General features: G+C 37.8%; 1 long non-coding RNA gene across 2 annotated transcripts in view; it reads left to right on the forward strand.

Moving 5' to 3' along the window:
• The first annotated feature begins 1,525 nt into the window (after positions 1-1,525).
• Positions 1,526-12,082, forward strand: part of LOC142071747 (uncharacterized) — an 83,975-nt gene continuing 73,418 nt past the window's right edge. For both annotated transcript variants that reach the window (XR_012667936.1, XR_012667937.1), the window contains exons 1-2: positions 1,526-1,810; positions 7,965-8,025. This is a non-coding gene — a long non-coding RNA (uncharacterized LOC142071747). The remainder of the gene's footprint in view (positions 1,811-7,964; positions 8,026-12,082) is intronic.

A 12,082-nucleotide genomic window follows, 5' to 3' on the forward strand; every position in this document is an offset into this window, starting at 1 on the left:
ACGCAACTTAAAACTAAATTTCTGAGTGCATGCCTAAGTTCGGCCTAAAATGTTGCTCCACTGAATCACTTTAGTAGCATTCTTAGAGCCCTTCTGCAAACACTGTTTGCTCATTACTGACTTAGTACAAAAGCAAAGAAGTTCAGCTTAAACCCAGGCATTTGCTAGGTAACCGCAGTGTGTGGTTATTTTTAAATTAATTTGCTTAGCATCCCTAAAGACTGACTGACTTTTGGCAACTGCAAGTAAGATTTTTGTTCAGCAATTCTCAAAGTTCCAGTTCAATTCTGATACATCTTCATATTTTGATCAGCAAAATAGCCATCTGTTCTTCTCTAAAGAATTCTTGTGCTGTGAGAATTTAATCGAGGCTAAGGCACATTTGCACAATGCACATTTATTAAAAGATAACTTTGAAAAGAGTTATCTCTTAGGAATTTGCTTTAATATCTTGTCGAGACTGATTCCTCTAAATATAACATTTAATTGTTTTATGAAACTGCGCTCACATCTAAGTGTTTTCCTCATTTTGGCATCAGTATTTTACGTACAATATTGAGCTTTGTTACTGTGCAGAACTTACATTTAAAACATTTTGTTCTGTATTGATTAATACTAATCAATAGAACTGAATCTATTAGTGCCTTCAGTAGATTGAGAGTGAAATCTTGGCCCCACTGACATCAATGGGAATTTGGCCATTGAGTCTTTATTTCATTTTACTTTTCCAACTTTGTAATTTGTTTACATTTTGTTGTTTAATTTGTTTGTATAAATAATTTAACCAATGCACATGTTTTTTAAAAAAAGCAAACTAAATAAAATAGTAACTCTGATTCAAAACAGCATTATCTCAGACAGGGATACATTTCATAGGCGCCTGCCTTCTCCCCACCAAACATTGTCAACTCCCAGAAGACAAACTATTGTCTGACACTCCATTGAACTTTTCTGTCAACAAAATAATGATCATTTTGAGATGAGAGAGAGAGTGCAGATTAAGAGAACACATTCACTGTTGGTTTTCATAAAATGTCATGTTAAAGAATCAGTAATTTATGTAAAAATGTATATTGCAAAATATGTATGTTGATATTGCTAGGAAGTATAAGACCTTGTAAAGATCTAAAAATAGGTGAGCTTAAAAAATAAGGTTTCAGATCTGTTTGCTATGGTAAAAACTGAGCATAGTTATAAAACCAGTAATTTCTTGAAAGCAAGAATGGACTTTTAAGTGTGTACCCTTTAATTAAAAGGGAAAGGATTATTTTAAATATCTCTTGAATTTGTGATTTGTATAAGGTGACGGTCTATTTATTAGGTCCACAAGTTTACATAAAAACAGTGCTACTAAGAATTTGTAACACAAATTAAACGTTTCGAAGGACTCCGGAGGCTGATAGATGTGTGCGTATATGTATAAATATGAATGTGGGTGGGGAAGAACAGTCTCCCTTTCTTTCTCTCAGGAGAATGCCTGAAATTTAATTGAAGTAAAATAAATGTTCTTATCAGAAGTCACAATAGACCTTCCCAGTTTTGTTTGTGGCAGAGTTCAGGAACACTCCCATGGCTTACCCTACCTTCCCCCACTTCAGATATTAACCGGGACATCATGCCTTCCAAACATTAAATGAGCTGAGCGATGTTTTATTACATTTCTCATGTGGCTAAGCTTAGTGTGGCTTTTAAGTGTTCCTTGGTATGCCGTGCTTACCCAAGTTATTTTCTGCTGTGGATTGTTGATGCTGCAGCAGCAGAAGTGCCTTGAATTCCAATGAAGAGAAGGAATTGGGGGGAAAAAAAAATAGTGAGTATTTTTTAAAGACTTGTAAATTCAAATTGTCCTCTGTATTTCAGGTTTGATGTATTAGGAATGAATTGTTTTAAGTAATGGTGCAAAATAATTATATATTTTTACCTGTCAAAATAGTTTTAAAATCTTTTTTTGTAAATTTTGCAGTGTATTGAAATCTGTTCTATTTAGTCAGCTGTACTACATACAATTTTAGGCTCCATAAAAAAAAATCTAAGAATAGAAAAGTTAATTTTAATAATGACTGGCAAAAACAATGGGGGAAAAGGAGCTGATGTGAGTCTAAATTATAACTAAATTAGGATTTCTTTTATGGCACTATTTTACTTTGTTCTGACAATTAGGGAGAGTTTATAAGCAGTGAGATGGCCCAGTGAAGTGATATGTATATTTTCACAAACTGGTTTAGGGGATTAAGATCTTTCAGTGTGTTCTATCCATCTGCTTAGAGCTTGTGTTATTGGAAACAGTGCCTTTCCTCTTCCTGCAGTGATGCTCAGATCCCCAGTTCTTAAGGGCTGTGTATGAAACAGTTTTTAAGGGATCCAGCCCTGATTAGAACAGTTAGCCTGTTAACATCCTATGTATTTACAGTGGATTATTTGAAGGGAAGCAGGGGTTAAGTCAGCAGGTCTTTCAGCTTCCCCAGGGGTTAACCTGGCAGCCTGTTTGGCACACACAGGAGGGCTGACAGGTAGCAGGATTTGTCTAAGCAGAGTGCATGAGAGCCAACAAGGAAAACTGAATGCTCTGGATTAGTTTTGGATTATGTTGTCAGAGTGAAGCCTGACGGACAAACTGCAGAGGAATAAAATGCAATCTGTTTGGGGAGAGAGACAGCGTGCATAGCTTTCATTTTTCAAAAAATGACAAGAAAAATCATTAATAATTTGTAAATCCATGTCCATTAATTTTTCTCTTTGTTATCCCAAGACAGTATCTTTAACGTGAATTTGCCACTGTTCTATGTCTGTTCTTTCTTGTGACAGATGGCAAGACAGATATGAAATTGCATTCATAAAATATAAGAGAGGGAAAATATCTAGAAAACTAAACTTAACACCTGGACTTTTCTGTGGTCGGGTGGGGGTTGGGAAAGATGTCTCTCTCTTGTGTATTTGGGCCTGAATAATGATGTTCAATATAATTTTCAGACTTTTTCTATTTTGTAGCTCCACTTTACCTAGATAATTATTTCTGTTTCAAAACTTGATGAGCAATACATTTTAATAATTCAGTAAAAAGAATTAGACGCTACTGATTTTATTGACAATAAAAGTGAATTTCCTATTTTTCTGTAACTGGTTATTTCATTAGAATACAACCAGGTTTAGAGCATTCAGAGTTCGACAAGTTCCTGTGGGGGGTGGGGAGACATACAATGCAAATTACGTGCCCTTTTCAAGAAAGACCTGCACCATTTTTCATTATAATAATGTTTGTCCTTGTCAGTGTCATGCAGTTCTGTGTTAGTTCCTGACAAAATGGTCATCCTTGCTATTAGTGAGCGGTGACTTCTTTGGCCACAGACAAAGCCAGTGAATAATGGTTTCTAGCAAATATTCGTGAACTTCGGTCAGGTCTGATTTTTTCAGGAGGTGACTAAAGCAGTTATTATTTTATAATGGGAATAATACATCTGACAAATAAATTAAATATAACTTGCCAAAGTAGGTGCATTTAAATTGCAATCAAACGCAGGAGAATTATTGACTGTCAAAATGACGCCATGGGCTTAGCCTTTTTCAATTACTTCCTTAACAAACTTGCTCGATTTACAGCTCAAATGTGTGATGTCATTCCCCCCACCCCCATCCCATGCCAATACTATATGGCAAACTCAACTATTTGAAAGTCAAGCAGTATGTTTTCTGCTTCTTACAATACTTCATCACTAGTAATGGTAATTCTACAAATTGGAACCAAGTGAACGATTTTGTTCCTGTTGCATGTGACAGAATAAAATACCGCTCCTTCTTTCATAAGTATACTGGCTCTACAAGAGTAACATAGGTGAATCAGTAACACGTAGCAAATAACTTATTCAGAGAAATTCATCCCTTTTTCTGTTTGTGAATTATCCATGTGTAGATTGTGATTTTTCTCAAACTTATTCACCATTTGAAATAGTTTGGCAAATATTTTGCAATAATAATTCTTGCTTTGTATTCCATCCACAAGCAGTTTGTTGCAGACATTGAATATATGAAATCTGAGAATTTTGAATATATGAAATTGATTAGTTTTGACTGGGCAAATAAATCACATGGTATGTTTCTGTTCCCTGATCAATTAATGTACCTCTTGCAAACTGGTTTCTGTTACAAATGTTCACATTTTATAATTTATGCTTTTTGAATATTCTCTATTCACCTAAAGTGTGCTGTTTCGGTGAACATTCCTGCTAATAATTTTGTTTGCTCAATTATTTATGGAAAGTGACCACAAAAGTGACATGAACATAGCTGCACCCAACTTCTATTTGAGCAAATATCTCAGAGAATATTTTGGGGGTATTAGCTCAGCTCTAACTAAAAGAAGTAAAACATTTGTTTTTCTCAGTAAAACAAGCAGATCTGAGTAGAAGAGGCAGGGGAAGCAGATATATTAAGTAACAAGGTGTCAGTTTTATATATAATTGTCATTTATCTGATTAAGCTTTGTAAAATGGTTGTTACTTAAACCAATTTCCTCCTTACCCCAATAACACCACTATTAAAAAAAGAGATATTTCTGGGTTGTTAAAAAGATTGCTATTTGCATTTACAAACAACTTTCAGTATTACTGTGGGTATGGATGATATTGTATCATAAAAGGCTTACACCCACACTCTCATACAGGCCAACAAATAAGTCTTTAGTCTATGTGAGGAGAGAGGGAGAAAGGAGAAAAGTGCTTGGCTATTTTCATCCCTTTCTGCTTCTAAATACAGTATAAGAACAGTAATGGAGTAGTTATGTACTTTCATTCTAAAAGCAATCAAATAAAATGGCAGAAAGGGAATCCAGCCAACCAACCAATATAACCAGTTAATAGTTTGCGAAGGATCATAGAATCATAGAAGATTAGGGTAGGAAGAGACCTCAGGAAGTCATCTAGTCCAACCCCCTGCTCAAAGCAGGACCAACACCAACTAAATCATCCCACCCAGGGCTTTGTCAAGCCAGGCCTTAAACCTCTAACGATGGAGCTTCTACCACCTCCCTAGGTAATCCATTCCAGTGCTTCACCACCCTCCTAGTGAAATAGTGTTTCCTAATATCCAACCTAGACCTCCCCCACTGCAACTTGAGACCATTTCTCCTTGTTCTGCCATCTGCTACCACTGAAAACAGCCGAGCTCCATCCCCTTTGAAACTCCCTTCAGGCAGTTGAAGGCTGCTATCAAATCCCCCCTCACTCTTCTCTTCTGCAGACTAAACAAGCCCAGTTCCCTTAGCCTCTCCTCGTAAGTCATGTGCCCCAGCCCTCTGATAATTTTCGTTGCCCTCCGCTGGACTCTCTCCAATTTGTCCACATCCTTTCGCCGGGGGCGGGGGGAGAACTGGACGTAATACTCCAGATCTGGCCTCGCCAGTGCTGAATAGAGGGGAATAATCACTTCCCTCCATCTGCTGGCAATGCTCCTACTAATGCAGCCCAATATGCCATTAGCCTTCAAGGGCACACGGTTGACTCATATCCAGCTTTTCATCTACTGTAATCCCCAGGTCCTTTTCTATAGATCTGTTGCTTAGCCAGTCGGTCCCCAGCTTGCAGTGGTGCATGGGATTCTTCCGTCCTGAATGCAGGACTCTGCACTTGTCCTTGTTGAACCTCATCAGATTTCTTTTGGCCCAATCATCCCATTTTTCTAGGTCGCCCTGGACCCTATCCCTACCCTGCATGTCTACACTGCAAAACAAGGTGCGTTCTTAACTCAGGTTAGCTAACTCAGCCTAAAATAACAGTGAAGACACAAACTAGATTTTGTTAAGTCAGGTTATCAGCTCAGGTTCAACTCCAGGCTCTCCTAGGGTATGCCTACATTGCAGCTGGGAGCAAGGCTCATGCTAGCTGGGCTTGAACCAGCACACTAAAAATAAGGTACATGTTGCAGCTCTGGCAGAGACTCCAGCTAGCACCCAAGCTCAGACCCAGGATGTTTGGTGGGCCTGAGAGCCCTCTAGGCATTAACTTGAGCTGCTAAACTCAATTAAAAGCCTAACTGCCAAGTTAGGCTGCTTTTTTCACCCAAGTTAACTAACATGGGATAGTTAACGTGTGTTAAGAACGCCCTTTTTGCAGTGTAGATGTAGCCTTACTTTAAAATCGGGAATAATGAAAAGCATCAGCCTCATCAAATCATTTATATATAAGAATTTTGATACAATTTTTGGTTGTCAATCATGGTGTGAAGGTCGTTTTAAAAACCAAATAGATGTGATTGTGGTTTGATGACAACATTGGTAGCAAACTAAGAGTACTCACAACTTTGAATGTTAAGTTTTTTGTTTTGTTCTGGAGACATTGAAATAACTTTCTAAGATGGAGAGTCATAATGTCAGAGAGGATTCCTATAAAACTACTTTGGCTTTCTCACCCAGCCCTTTTATCTCACTTCTTTATATTGCTGGCTAAAGCAAGTGGTATATGCTGTTTGACATGCAGAGCTGTTGATCACCCAAAACGTTTTAGGAGCACAGGTAATGTTAACACAGCACACACATTTTTTTTTAAATGGAGAGTGAGAGATTTATAAATAAGTAGAACATACACTGCATTTAAACTGCAGGTTGTAAGAACAAAAGGCCAGATCAGATCCTGGGCAGTTATTTCCACATGGAGAAGGAAAACTGAGCTGAACACTCTCAGAGAATTTCCCTGGAAGTTTGTCATTCTTAAACATCATTTCGTCCTCCCCATCCCCGTGGAACTGGCTCAGTGAGATTCCCTCACCTCAACTATTCTCTCCCACAGAAATAGTCAGAGATTTAAGGTCATCCACATGGATGTCCTGTGCCCTGGGTCCTGGTTCCTGACAGTGCAGGTTCTGGGATCACCTTGTGCCCACTAATGCTAGAATTGCCTCCTAAAATAGCGCTCTAAATCATCATCATCATATTCCTGTTACGCCTCGGGCATTTAGGGCAGTGACGAAGCTCCTCCACTCCTGTCTCTTTCTGGCAAATATTTCAATGGTTCCCCAGCTGTGCCCCAGGTTTTTCAGCTCGGCCTCCACAGCTCTTCACCATATTGTTTTCGGGCGGCCTCGTTTTCGCTTGCCTTCAGGTATCCATCTCATTGTTACTCTGGCGATGGAATCAGTTTCCACCCAAAGCACATGGCCAATCCATCTCCAACACCTCCTGGCAATGATGGTACTCAGATCCTCTTGGCTGCACTGTGTCAATAGATCTTGATTTGAGATTGTTCTGGCCAAAAGATATGGAGGATTTTTCTGAGGCAGGTTGTATGCAATGAAGACAGTTTGGATACATCATACTCTAAGGTATACAGAGGAAAACCATCTAAATTTCATGCTGACAATTTAACAAACTCATGGATTCATGGTGGAGCTGAGTTTGATGCTGCATGCAGTGGCTATCCCCCAGCCATACCCCTTTCCTTTCCCATGTGCGGACTCAAGAGTCCTTGGAGCTGCCATGGAGAAACTTTCTTAGGGTCAGGAGAAGGAGAAACAATTCAGCCCTCTACTTCTGTCTCATGCCAGCCACTACATCCCCTTTCCCTCAATTTGTGAAAATGGAAGATATGATTTGGCCCCAGATCACTATTTTAAAATTATAAAATATTTGTCTTTATTTCTGAGCTCATCGTGAGATCACACATGAATAAAGTTAATCTTCTCTGTACCCTCCCAGAAAATATATGTTGACTAGCTCGAGAGGAGATGTGGTTTAGTGATAGAGCAACCAATTCAACAAGACACTTAAACTCATGCTTAATTTTGAAGTCAAGGGGACTACTCATAAGATTAAACTTAAATATGCGCTTAAGTGCTTGTCTGTATTTAAGCCCTTGGATTGGTATTGCTGAATTCTATTCCTGCTTCGAACACTGACTAGCTGTGCAACCTTGAACAAATTATTTAAGCTCTGTGCCTCAATTCCCCATTTGTAATGTGAGCATATTATTCTTTTGCAGGGGTATTGAGAGGCCAAATTAATGTTTCTGAAGCTCTCAGAGGTCCTTGGACGAAAACAAAGTAGGTTTAATTATTGGATATTGTGTTCAATGACTAGGGTTAACAGCAGGTAAATAATCAGGGGAGAGGGAGAATTCACAAAAATGCCATTGACCTATTTCCCTCTTATTTCATCTAAATTTTGACCAATTTTAGACAAGCTGTAATGATTGGTTCTACTGTGGATATAATTAGTGATACTGTAATTGCTTTTATCTAGTCATATAAATGATGTCACCAGCGTATCTCAAACTATTTTTTATAGTAATTGTGACAGACAGTATGCATAATGAAGCTGATTCCATTCCCATTTCACTTAAATGGAAAAAAATCCCTTTGAGAGCAGTGGAAGCAGGTTCAGATCTAGAATAAAGGAACACTTCTGAAAAGTTAAACCTTTACTATGGTTTGCCACCAAAAGATTTTTTCAGTTTTGTAATAGAGTATGAAAACTTTCACAATAAATCCAAGTAAAGAGAAAGTTAATAACTCAACATGTACTCAAAGTAACTTCAGCACTGAACACTGACTAAAAGCGAACCACTTAACGGAAGAGGGAGGAGAATTAATTTAATACCCTGGCAGAATGCAGTCAGAATGAAAAGGTGAGCTGTAGCTTTTATTTTCCTGGTAACAATAAAAATGAAACCATTTGGAACTGTCTTAATTCTCTTCACAGGAATAAATGTCTTTCATTTAAGACTCTGTAAATGACAGAAAAAAACACTTTTAATAGCGAAAAGATATAAAACAATAGAGAAGCTAGGTGGAATTTTTTATTTAAATACAGCATTAACCATATCTCCTGTTGAATTGTTCTAGGGTCCCACAGGGCTCTGTGGTACCTGCAACTCTCAGTACAATGTACACTGGGGCATCACAGTTGACCATAAACTGGGATTGTGGCACAAAGCATCTAGAGCATACCAATACGTTTACTCCTCTCTGCTTAGTTCATTTGTCTACAATAAGCATCTTAAAATTGCAACTCCGTGCACTAGGTTGCAATGCCACTTGGTGTGGGAGCTTAATCAAATGTATTTTTACAGACATTTCCAAGATTTTACAGAATTTATTTAAATTCATGATTTCCTTTACCACTGTGACTGCTGTAAGAATATCATAGCCTTACTAATAACCAGTGATGGTCAAGAGTTTTACTTCTAACTGAAAATACAACACATCCAGCAATATGGTTCTCTCTATTACTATGTAAATTGGTTTTTGTAAGGCCTCCCATCATGAAAAACTGAGTGTTCCTGTATGTTGTCCCATCCACATACTGACCTAGCACCCACCCTGTGTAGCTTTTAAGAACTGATGAGAATTGCAGCACAGCTTGGTTTGGCTGCAATCTGTTAGTCTAGAAGAATAAAAGCAAGAGAACTGCTCTTAATTCTGTTACTCAGCTTTCAAAACCTCTCTATATTGTGCCAAATTGACTGACCAAACTAGGATTAATAATTGATTTCTTTTTCATGAATTTATGGTAAGTGACAGAGTATAATAAAACACTTCAAAATATACTGTTTTGGGACATTAGTAATAGTAGCTTTAGGAAAACTTCAATATCCTGTTCCTTTTTTAATATAGGAAAAAATGTCATAATGCATAGATATAGCTACAGCAATAAATTATCAAGGGGCACTGGGTTTTAATGGAAATAAATGCAAAAATTCCTCCATTTATCCTCCTGGGGGGGTGGGGGGAGAGTGCATGTCATATGATTTATATTAAGCTTTTGTAAGGTATGCATAAAAATAAAAAGCCCTCCCAAATTAGCCAAAGGCTAATACTACAATATTGCAAAAATTGTTTAAAAAAGAATAACTGACAAAGCAAGAGAGACCATTTTTTTTCTGTGTTTTGCTTTGGTCCTTCTCTAATTTATCTGTGTGCAGCTTTTAATTTTATTTAAAGTTAATTTTAGTGATGTTATACTACACCATCGAGGGTTCGGCTCTGACGGCTATAGTCTTAAATTCAGCAGAGTTATCTCTGCTCATTTTCGATCTAGAGCTCATAGGAACCTATGAAACCATAGGCAAGTAACACACGCAATCACAAAAACAAGGTCCACTATCGTTTATCAATTTTAAAGTTACCAACAAAGTTATTAATGTCACAGTATATAGAACTCCTAAATGTGTCCAGGCACCAGTTATAACTACAGATATACCCACATCCTTCTAGACAGAGTTGGAGTCAGATGGCTCTCTCTCGTGGATTGATCATCAGTAAATGGATGGTTCCTGCTGGAGTTCTCCCATAGGACGCTCAATTTTCCTGCTTTGGGCACCACATTTTTATAATGTGATTCTGTCTACACCTACATTCTGCATATGTACATGAAAGTGTCAACCCTCTTCTTCCTTATTGGTCTGATGTCCCCTAGAAACATAAAGGACCCCGATATCTATAGGTTTTGTAGGTTCTCTTTATTCTCGTTAGCACTGATGCACAACCTGTATCCTCTGGTTAAGACAATGTTGGAGACCGATGTGCCTCTATAGCATTGTTATGATTTAAAATTAATCTTCCAGCTAATTTGTCACAATATTACCACTTGGTATCTCTTTCCCCATAATCTTAGGGCATTGGGTTATTCTTCAGTCACTTACTTATGTCAGCATTTCTTATCTCAAAGGCCTAAAATAGCTAAGCTAAAATCTTGCAGGCTTCAGGTCTTGCATTTCAGCCTTCCTTACTTAGATATCTAATATGATTCCCTCGAGATACTGATCAGTCTTATACTTCTATAATCCTACAATTTAACTCTATTTAACATACAATGATTTTATATAATTTGACGTCAATTAATCATAACATCACACAATAAATGGATGATAAACTAAAATTATTGGCTACATGTGTTTACAGTATTTTGTATCCTCCTTTCACAAGCTTGACTCACTTAAGGTTAGTCTGTAGTGGTCCCTGTCCAACTGTCAATCCAGGGGGCAGTCTCTTAGATCCCCTGTAACCACTCTACACGATCCATAGCTCTGTCTCTTCCCTGATCCTTATCAGCCCCTTTGGGGCAATTTTCATCCTCTAGTGTGCATAGATGGAGTATTTTCTGCATCCTCTCAAGAACAAGGACTTGCCCTGTATAGGGTATAAAGGGTCTTTGCACTGTCAACCCCATTACCTGTACATAATCAAATAAAAGACAGTCTGGCCCTAAGTAGTCAGCTTTTCCTGTGAATATTTACTATTCAAGACTTGGGAAACAATAAAGAAATTAAGCAAGTGGCTAGAAGAATCACGGATAAAGGGGCAGATCTACTCTGAAAAGTTAGTGTTAAATATGCCAACACCTTACTCAATAGATCTGCTCCCTATGTGTGTTCACTATTCTTTCTACTTACTTTACTGACTCAAATAAGTGATGACCACGTTTTTACTCTTGTTAGCGCAGTAGAACCAACACATTTATGAAGACTAGCTAGACACCAGTTTTGAAGTAACTTTTATTCATCCATTGATGAGCAAGTCAGAGCATCTCCTTTTTTTCAGTGAAATAAAATATATTCTTTTTGTCCTTTAATGGTCTATGAAATATCCCCAAAACTATGTATTTTTTTCATGCTTTCCAGATATATTCAGTTGTGACCAGTCATGGGAAGTTCCAACCCCAAAGGAACATCTTTGCATGAGTGAATGAAGGATTTATATTCTAGTTGCATTCTAAATTGTAGCATCTGCTGTAATGAGTGGAGCAAGTTTTATCTGGAGAGCTTTGAAATGGATAATGTGAGATGTGTTGGGCATTTCAATATTTGGAAGCACAGTTTGTCTCACTCTATGCTGTAATCTATTATCTATTTTAACACCTCCCCCCCAGCCCCCCCGAACTGGCTTTTTGATGCTATTGACATCCCTGAGTAAAATCCAAGATGGCGATGCTCTATTGAGGCAGAAGCAAATGTCACTGTTACTTCCTTTATTTTATTAGTAAAAAAGTCAAAGAGCTGCCATCCAATTTATTTTATTACTAGAGCCAAACACCTATCTGACTGTAGAATTCACTTGACATGTAGCAGCCAGCACATCTTCAGTCTGCATGTGGTATGCT

This window comes from Caretta caretta, chromosome 4, assembly GCF_965140235.1.
Source record: "Caretta caretta isolate rCarCar2 chromosome 4, rCarCar1.hap1, whole genome shotgun sequence".
NCBI classification, from domain to species: domain Eukaryota; kingdom Metazoa; phylum Chordata; order Testudines; family Cheloniidae; genus Caretta; species Caretta caretta.